Source organism: Oncorhynchus clarkii, chromosome 8 (genome assembly GCF_045791955.1).
Source record: "Oncorhynchus clarkii lewisi isolate Uvic-CL-2024 chromosome 8, UVic_Ocla_1.0, whole genome shotgun sequence".
NCBI lineage: Eukaryota > Metazoa > Chordata > Actinopteri > Salmoniformes > Salmonidae > Oncorhynchus > Oncorhynchus clarkii.
The window spans coordinates 39,343,887-39,354,783 of NC_092154.1; the positions used below are offsets into that span (position 1 = coordinate 39,343,887).

The window sequence follows — 10,897 nt, forward strand, 5'->3', positions numbered from 1 at the left end:
GTTTATTATTTCAGTGAAATACGGAACCGTTCGGTATTTTATCTAACGGGTGGCATCTCTAAGTCTAAATATTCTTGTTACATTGTACAACCTTCAATATTACGTCATAATTACGTAAACGTCTGGCAAATTAGTTCACAATGAGCCAGGCTGCCCAAACTTGCATATACATTGACTTTGCGTACAATGAACGCAAGAGAAGTGACACAATTTCACCTGGTTAATATTGCTTGCTAACCTGGATTTCTTTTAGCTAAATATGCAGGTTTAAAAATATATACTTCTGTGTATTGATTTTAAGAAAGGCATGGGTGTTTATGGTTAGTCATGCAACGATTGTGCTTTTTTCGCAAATGCACTTTTGTTAAATACCAGCCCCCGCGTTGCATCGATTATATGCAACGCAGGACACGCTAGATAATCTAGTAATATCAACCATGTGTAGTTAACTAGTGATTGATTGATTGATTGTTTTTTATAAGATAAGTTTAATGCTAGCTAGCAACCTACCTTGGCTTCTACTGCATTCGCGTAACAGGCAGGCTCCTCGTGGAGTGCAATGAGAAGCAGGTGGTTAGAGCGTTAGACTAGTTAACCGTCATTGAAAATAAGAATGTGTTCTTAACTGACTTGCCTAGTTAAATAAAGGTGTAAAATAATAATAATACAAAATTGGAAATCGGCTCGGCGTCCAAAAATACCGATTTCCGATTGTTATGAAAACTTGAAATTTGACCCTAATTAATCGACCATTCCGATGAATCGGTCAACCTTTAATACAGAGGCACTTCACTCAGACATTCTGAACAGACTCGGTGACGTTCAAGGGTGAACTGGCTTCCCGGGACAACCCTGACACTCTGGATGAGCTCATCGTTCTGGCCATCCGGATTTACAACCGGCTTTGGGAATGTCGTGTAAGAGGACAGATGGAAAGCCGTGTAAGAGGACAGATGGGTTCCGAGTGGTCTCCAGTGTTTCGGGTCACGCAAATGTATTTAAATTTTTCCGCAGCACTTTCAGCACCCCTTCCTGCAGCGCTGTTTTCTTCCATGTTCTGTGCTCGCCAAGGCCAAATAAATGTATCAACACTTACTATCATTAATTCAATCGATTGTGGTCAGTAACCCCATAAGAGGTTATTGTGTAGGTAGGCCTACTGTTACAATAACACTTAAAATAATCTATCAGCATGTAGCCTAGCATAAAATTACGAGAATAGATTCAGTAAATGAATGAAGCCAATAGTGGTTTCAACTATATTGCTATTGAAACGATGTAGGCCTCATGAACTTTTTAAACAATAAAATATGTCAAATGACTTGAATAGTCTATTGGAAAGGTGTCAAATGTGTTATCACGTCAGTAGGCTGTTACTGAAATGCATCGGAAAAGTATTGGAAAGTTCAGGAAAACATCAGGGAAGCTCATCAGGTAGGCTATAGTCCTAATGTGTGTAGATTTATCAAGATGAGTTCCCATGCTTTGCCATGACGCTTTCCCAAACAAAATGGTGCTGGAATCATCAGCTGACCACACATGGAAATTGCTTTACCTTTATTTTAACCGGTGGTCTAGTGGTATTTTTTGGTAGCCTACCGGAGCACCATTTTGTATTATTAAGCCATAATTTCTGAATGAACGTTAGTACCAACATGAAGTTTATTGTATAAAATAATTTTAGAATATAGGTTACATGCATTGCATCATCCAACTTGCATTATTTCCTATGCCTTTACATACCGTAAGAATTTGTTTTATTTTTCAGATCCTAAAACACCAAATTACGCCCATTTTATGGTAAATTATGACATCATCACGGTCAATCGTGAAGGATAATTCTTCACGTTTTACAGGTGAAACGTCCATGCTGCAATCATACTAACCATTTTATCCCAATCCGTTTCATGGGAATTTTCATGTCGATCTTCTTGAATGATGTAAGGAAAGGTGACTAACTAGCCTAATTAATCGAATTTTAGAGAAGATGAAGTCAAACACAGCCAGCGCATGAAGAAAAAAATGCAGCATTTCAGCACAATCATCCTAAATTGTCATAAGAAATTACATGGTGTTTTTGGTATAAAAGTAGCCTGATATTATCATGATATTATATTTGGTTTGTTATGAAGAATATAATTAATTTGCAAGACAAAGCACCATTCTAAGAAGAGGTGTAGAGCCGCTCCGCTGTGCACCCGCAGCACTGCAGCCCTTATTATAACGGTTGGACGGAACGTCCATGAGTAAGAGACACCTTCAAGACCGCTTAATGGAACACAAGTACGCCATAAGGGTAGGCATTGAAGACTACCCCATGGCAAGGCACTACAAGTTCTTACACCATGGCGACCATGCCTTCCTACAAGATTTAGGTATTGATCATGTTCCGGCCTCAATTAGAAAAGGGGACCGTCTTAAACAACTAAAACAAAGGGAAGGTTTTGGGATTTACAAACTACAGGCCACTAAGTGTCCTAGTTTAAATTAAGATATGGATTTCTCACTTTTCCTGTAGGGTTGAGAGAGTTCCCTTTGCCGTCACCTAGTGGACATAATGCTGTATTGCCCTCCAGGTATGTTTAGACTGCCGCGGCCCATGTTCGCTGTTATCTAGTGTACTATAAAAATAGATGGCTCTCCTATTCTCAGTTGTGGAAGACTACCAAATTGTCATACTTGAGTAGAAGTAAAGATACCTTAATATAAAAAGTAAAAATGAGTCACCCAGTAAAGTCTAAAAGTATTTGGTTTTAAATCTACTTAAGTATAAAAAGTTAATGTAATTGCAAAAATATACTTTACTAAAAGTTTAAATCATTCCAAATTGCTTATATTAAGAAAGCCTGATGGCACAATAATGTATTATTTTTTAAATGTACTGAGGCCCAGGGGCACAATCCAAAACTCACACATAATTTACAAACAAAGTATTTGTGTTTAGTGAGTCCGCCAGATCAGAGGCAGTAGGCATGTTGTCTTGACAAGTGTGTGAACTGGAACATTTTCCTCTCCTGCTAAACATACAAAATGTAAAGAGTACTTTTTGGTGTCCGGGAAAATGTATGTAGTAAAAAGTACATTATTTTCTTTAGGAATGTAGTGAAGTAAAAGTTGTGAAGAATATAAATAATAAAGTAAAGCACAGATAACAGTAGTACTTAAGTAGTTTTTGGGGGTAAGTACTTTACACCACTGCCAGTTCTAACCTCTTTGCAGTGGCGACCCGTCGTTCAGGGAAAAGCCCTACCGGTTTTTGTTTTTTTGTTGTTGCCTGTTTTGCATGTTATTTTGGCATTAATACGTGTCAAATATAAAAGTTTGCAGACAATGTAAACATGTTTTAAAAGAATTGAGTTAATAAATCCGTACACAAACGTGGTCTCTTTTTTGCTTTCTTGAGTAAGGCAGCTACCAAATGCAGGTGTTTCAGCCTAGCTCAGTGTTTTCTGTGGTGGTGGGGCAGCCAGCGGAAAATACGGAGCCTAGGGGTTGGTTATGTTCTCTAGTTGCGAAGTGGTTGGATCAGTGTTCTGTCACTCATGGGGACCCTACGTCACCGCAAAATCTACAGGGAGAGCTCGAAAATTCAAGCTGCCATAGAGTTACATTAGAAGTAACCTTCCAAGAAGGATGGAGGTCATTGGCCAAATAATTTTAAAATCTTAGCTAGCAGTCATCATCATGAATCAAGTCGACAACCTACTGGCTAATCAATCCTTGTCATATGAAGAGAAATTATAGATGAAAAGTATCAGTGCGCATCGGCCATAAACATTACACAACAAAGTTGGAAATCGCAAATTCAACAATGAGTGATTTGGAAGGAATCAGTGCCTAACTGCAAGCATTGCAAACAATCACTGGCCTGCTATTCAGTGGAGTGGATGTGTGGTCCAAGTCTGGGTTTAGTGGTCTCTTTTACAAGTTTAAAAGGTTAAACATTCAGCATTGGTCAATCCAGCATGACTTTTGCCGTGTTCAAAACAACTGGAAACAACTGGAGTTCAAGAGAACTGGGAAATCTGGGGGGGGGGGGGGGGGGGGGGGGAAACTAGCTCAGACTGGGAAAACTTGGAATTCCAAGTTTCAATTCAAACTGAAGATAACTAATGTCATGATTTGACCTCGTCCCCACCTCGTCCCCACCCAGAGTTCCCAGTTGTCTTGAAAAAAACAAATCCAGAGAATGCCAGACTGATGACAGAATTTGCCCACGAAGGACCACTGCACCACCTTCCTGTTCAAGTGAGCACAGTACAACAAGAGGAGTTCAAAAATGTATTGTATACTACTGCATACATTATGTAATATGCCAGGGAGATATGTATACTGTAGCTAGGAAAGTAATACTAAGTGTATGTTGTGTAGTAAGCTGTTTGTAGCCCATGTGACTCACCCTAATAATGTAGTCCCTTTTCCCCCTCATAATTTAGCCGACTGTTCTGACTTGGTGGTGCACATGTAGCCTGTAGATTGTTTTAGAGAAATGTAAAATAGTTTAAGAGCTTTCATTGTCTGCTCATTTTCTTTTCACCATTATATGCCCCTGTATTTGTCCTACGGTTCTGACTTGGTGTACAGGGAGAATACTGTAAGAACGGCCTATGTTCTGAATTCTGACGGTTTAAACTTCAAAAGTGCTAAACATATTAACTACGTCCGTCCTAGCTTGCTTTGGATCGGTGTCCCGAAATTGGGACAGTTTTTTACCAATATTCAATCATGTGACTAGAATTGACATTGTAAACAACAGCCAACTTTCCGGGACAAAGACAATTATTGTATGGGCAGGACGCTTAAATGATTGCTGATCTGACTGCAGTGTTCAATTTACAGTAGCTATTACAGCAAAAAAAATACCATGCTATTGATTGAGGATAGTGCACAACAACACAACACTTATCAAGTGGTTTGATTACATTCACCTCTGAAGGTAAATCATGTACTTCCATTCAGTAGTCTTGCTCTGATTTGTCATCCTGAGGGTCCTCGAGATAAAATGTAGCATAGTTTTGTTTGATAAAATAATTTTTTATATCCTATCATGATCCATGTTGTATACAGCGTTTCTCATGAATTTCGACTCAACTTGCATCAAAACAATTGATGAAATATAAACACTATACCATGCTTTACCCAGTCAAGTTCGATTTCTGTGCAATCCTCAGACACTCTAGAAGGCAACCAAACTTTGTTTCACCATTCTACATTAAGTATCGGCTACACAACACCTCTTTTAGCCCATGAAGGACAGACATTACGCACCAATAAGACAGGCGGTGTTCACTTGATTGACTGTATCTTGGTCCAATGACCACCGATCGTTTTGAAACATAACTAACTAGCCAATGAGCTGGGCTTTACATGAGTATGTGATGGCCCTTTATATGACAAAAGGCCATTGTGCTAAGCCCACGCGCAACGGGATTCATTCTCCATTGAAAATAAACTGGTCGAAGAGGAGTTTGCATTATGCATAGCTCAATTAGTTCTTCCCCATACTCTGTATAATATGTTTATTTGTTTATTTGATGTATTGATGCAGGGCTCACCAGTAAAAAGGTTGATGCTCATCTCTGGCTATAATAAAGGTTAAATCAAATAAGTAATAGTAAACTTGAGTTCTAACTGATCTGGATCCTTCAGTCTGACCATTTGGCTGTCTCTGGCTCCACACTAACCCCGTCCGGACATCCAGATGTGTGAAGGTTAGTGTCTTTTATGTAGGGAAGCTAATTATCCATCATGTATGACATTGCTTGAAGTGTGTAAATGAAAAAAATGTATTACCATAATATTTTTGCATGTTCTCTATAGTTACATACTTGGGAATTTATCAATTGACCAATTCAGACACTTGGGTATATTTGGGAAAACTCTTGAGGGACACCAGGGATAAAAAAATATTATGTAGAATCCGTCTGATGCAGACACACTGCCGCCATCTTCTGGACAACATCTAAATGACACCCATATTCCTAATGTATGGCCTTCCTTTTGCGTTTCAAAAAAACGTGTTATTTTGTTTGTTTTATCTTGAACCATATCTAATGTGTTATTCTCCTACATACTTTTCACATTTCCACAAACTTGAAAGTTTTTCCTTTCAAATAGTATCAGAAATATGCATATCCTTGATTCAGGTCCTGAGCTACAGGCAGTTGATTTGGGTATGTAATTTTAGGTGGAAATTGAAAGGGTCCAATCCTTAATTAATGTCTTAATCAAAACTACAGATTGCCTCTTATCCACTTGTCGTCCCCTTATGCCATAGTGTGTACATCTCAATTGTCAGTAGAAACCACATTTGTTTAAGCAAATCAGCCATTTCAGCTATGTTTTTTTAAAGGCAAAAAATGAGGTTGAATTAACTGTTTCGCTGCCAGACAAGGCTCCGCTGATAGCCAGGTGTAGTAAGGTGTTGGGACTGCTGTTGGGACAGTTTTTGGGCACCGTTTGTCTCCGTCATAGTTCAATTAATGTATTGTTTAGTGTTGTGCTGTGTAGTGTAGTGGCTTTGCTGGCATGCATCTAAAACTTTTTGGGGTAGTTTGCCCCACCGAGATTTACATGCTAAAATTGCCACTGCTACTTTACCCAGTTATATTCAAGGTTAGAACTACCTTTCTATGGGTTCTGATACTTCTAGACATTATTTGCATTTTGATAACATATCAACAGTATTTAACTTTTTAATGTGTATAGTATTGCTTACTAGGTATTGTCCAATGAATTTTGTAACCTCACCCCCTTCAAATCAGGGTTGATTGGAAAAAGCTGTTCAAAAGAGGACATGGTTTTATCAAATCTTTGTACTCCCTGGCGAAGGCCACGCAGACAAAACGCGTTGTCTTTTTTCACCTTTGTTTCCCTTGAACATGTCATAGAAATGAAGGCATTTTAATTAAATATGTGAAGAGTGCCCTTGGTCCTCCTTTCTTTTTGATTACCAGTGTACCCTTCTACGAAAGTGCACCTTCTTGTCGACCAAAACCTACTATTGTGTGCCTTAGCAGTGCTTCCCTTCATTTTTTCTACAACATAGTACCATACTTGGCAACACTCTGAAGATAGAAAATGTTGGTAATGCTTTTGGAATGACAGTAACAACCATAACAGTTTAACTGTTACATGCATACTTGGAAACAAAGGTCTATGTTATTATGTTATGACTATGTTATTTATTGACATTGCCATCAAACAAAGAAAATGTATGGTACATCACCATTCATTCTCTCTAGGCAAAAATTATCCTACATGAACACATACTCCAAGACCCTTGGTCGATATTCGCTCTGGTAAAATTTGGCCTAATTTACGCCATTGGTTACTTAAGGCCAAGAGCGCAGCGATTTATATTTAGCTTATGACAGAATTTCACACTACTTCGCCTCATATAAACATTACTGAAATAGCTAAACATTTTGTTTAACTTAACTTCAGATGCATTGCCTACTTTGCTCATTTAAAAGATCACCGTTGTGGCCAGTTAAGAACAAATCTCATTTACAATGATGGCCTACACCAGCCAAACCTTGACGACGCTGGGCCAATTGTGCGCCACCCTATGGGACTCACAGTTGTGATGAAGCCTGGATTCGAACCAAGGTGTCTGTAGTGATGCCTCTAGCACTGAGATGCAGTGCCTTAGACCGCTGCGCCACTCAAGATGGTTTAGAAATGTTTGTGTCAGATGTAAACTGTTGAGAAATAACCTTTACGATGGACTATATCAACGCTACACAGCGCATGCATTAGTACTCTTGTTCTTAAAACACATTATTGGAAAAACTATTGGCGTACTTGTACACTGTATCAAGCAAGCCTTAGGGTGACATTTCAAACCCTAGTTATTTAGATATACAAATCAGTGTAAATGCAATCTTCATAATGAAAACATGAACTTACCTTCATAATAATATAGATACCCTTTATCGAAGAACTGTTAGCCTTGGTTTTTTCCTAAATTCGTTCGTAGATGCCATGTACCAAGTTCTGTGGAGATCGGTCATTCAGTGTCAGAGGAGTATCGAGTGTTTTTCCACAAAATTAAAAATAGCAAATAATTCATAATGGAGACCATTATGTGTTGTTGAGGCAAATTTGTTCCTTGTGAGGGGAGGGACCTATGTACTGAATTTCAGGACTTTAGGTCACATGGGGTGAGGGGCGTTTCCCTTTTCAATCGCTTGTTATAGCGCCACTATGTGGCCAATTAGCATGACATTGCATGAGAGTACGTGGCCTTTACCATTATGCAACTTTACATCCTCCTAGGCCTTGTTATCTCAGCAAAATTTGCATTGTAGTGTATTATAGTGTTTTATTGTATTTCTACACACCATATATTTCAGAAAGTAACAATACTTTTTTCACAGTCAGTCAGCCAGTGAAGTATGTTTTATCTACAGTAGGAGCAGAAAATATATTGTCAGGCTGAAAGCTGAAGGTAAGTACAATGTCAAAGGTTAAAGTTTAAGATTGTTGCACTTCTATTGGCTTTCACCTCACACCCTGTCTATTCACATTAAGTCCTCTGTAATCAATGATACCGGACCCTGCCATTGAAATCACATCTGTACCATTGTTAAGGTAGAATTTCTGCATAATCCAGACATTGTCTTACATATATATGAGAAAATAGGGCACATATTCTATACAATCAGAAATAGAAAAGATAAAGGATGGGGAGAATGAGAAAATACTCATAAATACAATAAACAAGATAATAATCCTCCAACTCTAAGACCACACACACACACTTTCTCAAACTCACTTTACACACACACACACACACACACACACACACACACACACACACACACACACACACACACACACACACACACACACCACACTCTCCAGGGGACAGAATACTCCCGAGTTGCAGCAAGGGCGATGGAAGCTCATCAAGACAGGAAGCGTACATCACATTGATTATCAGCCAGGTGGGAAGCTTCAGATGTGTGGGACTAGGACAGTGGCTTGGTGTGTGTTTAGGGGGATTGATGCTTCACCCCAGGGGTGGGGAGGGGTCACCTCTGTGTAAAGGGGCTGGTGCTGCAGGGCAGGGGGTGAAGGGGGCAGGGGGGAAGGAGAGGGGTGAAGCTGTCGCTCAGTCACTCTGGGCAGGGTGGGTTGGAGCTGAGTCTCAGTGTGTTTCTCCATAGAGCATTCTCTCACTCCCTTTTTCACTATCACTCCCTTCCTGGTCAGGACATGGTCTTCCAGTCAACCATCTTGCATCTACAGCTGAGGTAGAGAGAAATACATGTTATTAGTAAATGGATACCATTATCCTTGGAAACACACGTTATAACTATAACTACTGTTCCCTGAAGGTGGGAAACAAGGTTCAACACAACTATGGGCAGATGCACTCTAGCGACTTCGATTGAAGAAAAAAAATCAGGCCAAAAATCATGGGTGATAAAAAAAACCCACAGGTGATAAGCGTGATGCTCGGATTAATTCCTTCAATTCAGTACTGCATTTCACAGAGCCTAGGAATGGGCGGTGCGGGGCCAAACAGGTGTTGTACCTCATTTCCCTCCTTCAGGGAACAGTAGTTATATTCATAACATTACGTTCCCTTTCAGTCAGTACTCGTGGTACAACACTACTCTGGGGAACTAGAATCCCGCCCCAAGCTGGCCCCAACGGATACCAAATTAAATGGCCCATGGCAGACCACCCAGACCTCCACCCCTCAAGATGCAGTAGTTGGGTATTGTGCACATGGGACACGCTGCCTCTCCTGTCCTAGCTGTATACATGCTGTGGGCTACGCTGGGAGGAGTGACATCCAAGCAATAAAACCTCACAAATGTGAGTGGTGATGCTCGCCTCAGCACAAATATGCCCTACAGTCAACCCTTTAAATAATGTCCTAGACGCTGCCAGACACCTGGTGGAGTGGGCGCGAAACACCGCTATGTAACCCTTGGCCCTTTCTGGTATTTGCCAGGGAGATAGCATCCACAATACAGTGGGAGAGACGCTTAGAGAGTGCCCTGCCGTGAGCTGGTAAAACAGAAAAAAAGCTGGTCACCTAACCGGAAATCCCAGGTCCGCTCAATGTACGTGCGCAAAGCTCGTACTGGACACAGGGCATGTGACCTCTGTTGCTCTTCAGAAGCAAAGGGAAATTGCTCAATCTAAAGACCTGTGGGACATAACCATGACTTTCAGGAAGAAGGCAGCATTCGGATGCAACGTCCCCTTACCGTTGCCAGGGGCGAACTGAGTACAGGAAGGGTATATGGGTGACGCGTGCAGGTCCCCAACACGTTTAGCTGAGGCCAAAGCCATGAGCTGAAAGGTCATGTAGGAGATAATCTTAAGATCCACCGACTCCAGAGTCTCAAAGGGCGCCTCCAAAACCATAGCCAAATCCCATGTTGGCACAATAGGTTTAGAGACCGCACTGAGACAGCACACACATTTAAGGAACCTAACAACCAGGGGTTGGGCCCCCAGTGTGGAGAATGCCCGACCCTGCTCGTAAAGCTCCTGTAGGAACACTAGGATGTCTCTCACAAAGAACTGAAAATGAACAAGTCCTTTGTCTTGGCACCAGAGCTCAAACGCCTGTCACTTATACACATACAGCCCTCTCATGGAGGGTGCCCTTGCAGACTGAATAGTCTGGGCCCGGCCCTCTCAACTAAATTATGTTGATTTGCTGATGCTCCCGTGCGTTCCGAACGTAATCACACCCCTTAGAAAAATTGTAACATTTGTAGAAGATTAAAAAAACACACAACAAAACACGTCTTGATTAGTATTCAACCCCCTAAGTCATTACATGTTAGAATCCCCTTTGGCAGAGATTACAGCTGTGAGTCTTTCTGGGTAAATCTCTAAGAGCCTCCCATACCTTTATTATGCCAGG

At 40.6% G+C, this 10,897-nt stretch overlaps 1 protein-coding gene across 1 annotated transcript in view; it reads right to left on the reverse strand.

Moving 5' to 3' along the window:
* Nucleotides 1-8,382: 8,382 nt before the first annotated feature.
* Nucleotides 8,383-10,897, reverse strand: part of LOC139415380 (A-kinase anchor protein 12-like) — a 67,452-nt gene continuing 64,937 nt past the window's right edge. The window contains exon 4 of the mRNA XM_071163487.1: nucleotides 8,383-9,255. The gene's annotated coding sequence lies outside the window, so the exon portion shown is untranslated. The remainder of the gene's footprint in view (nucleotides 9,256-10,897) is intronic.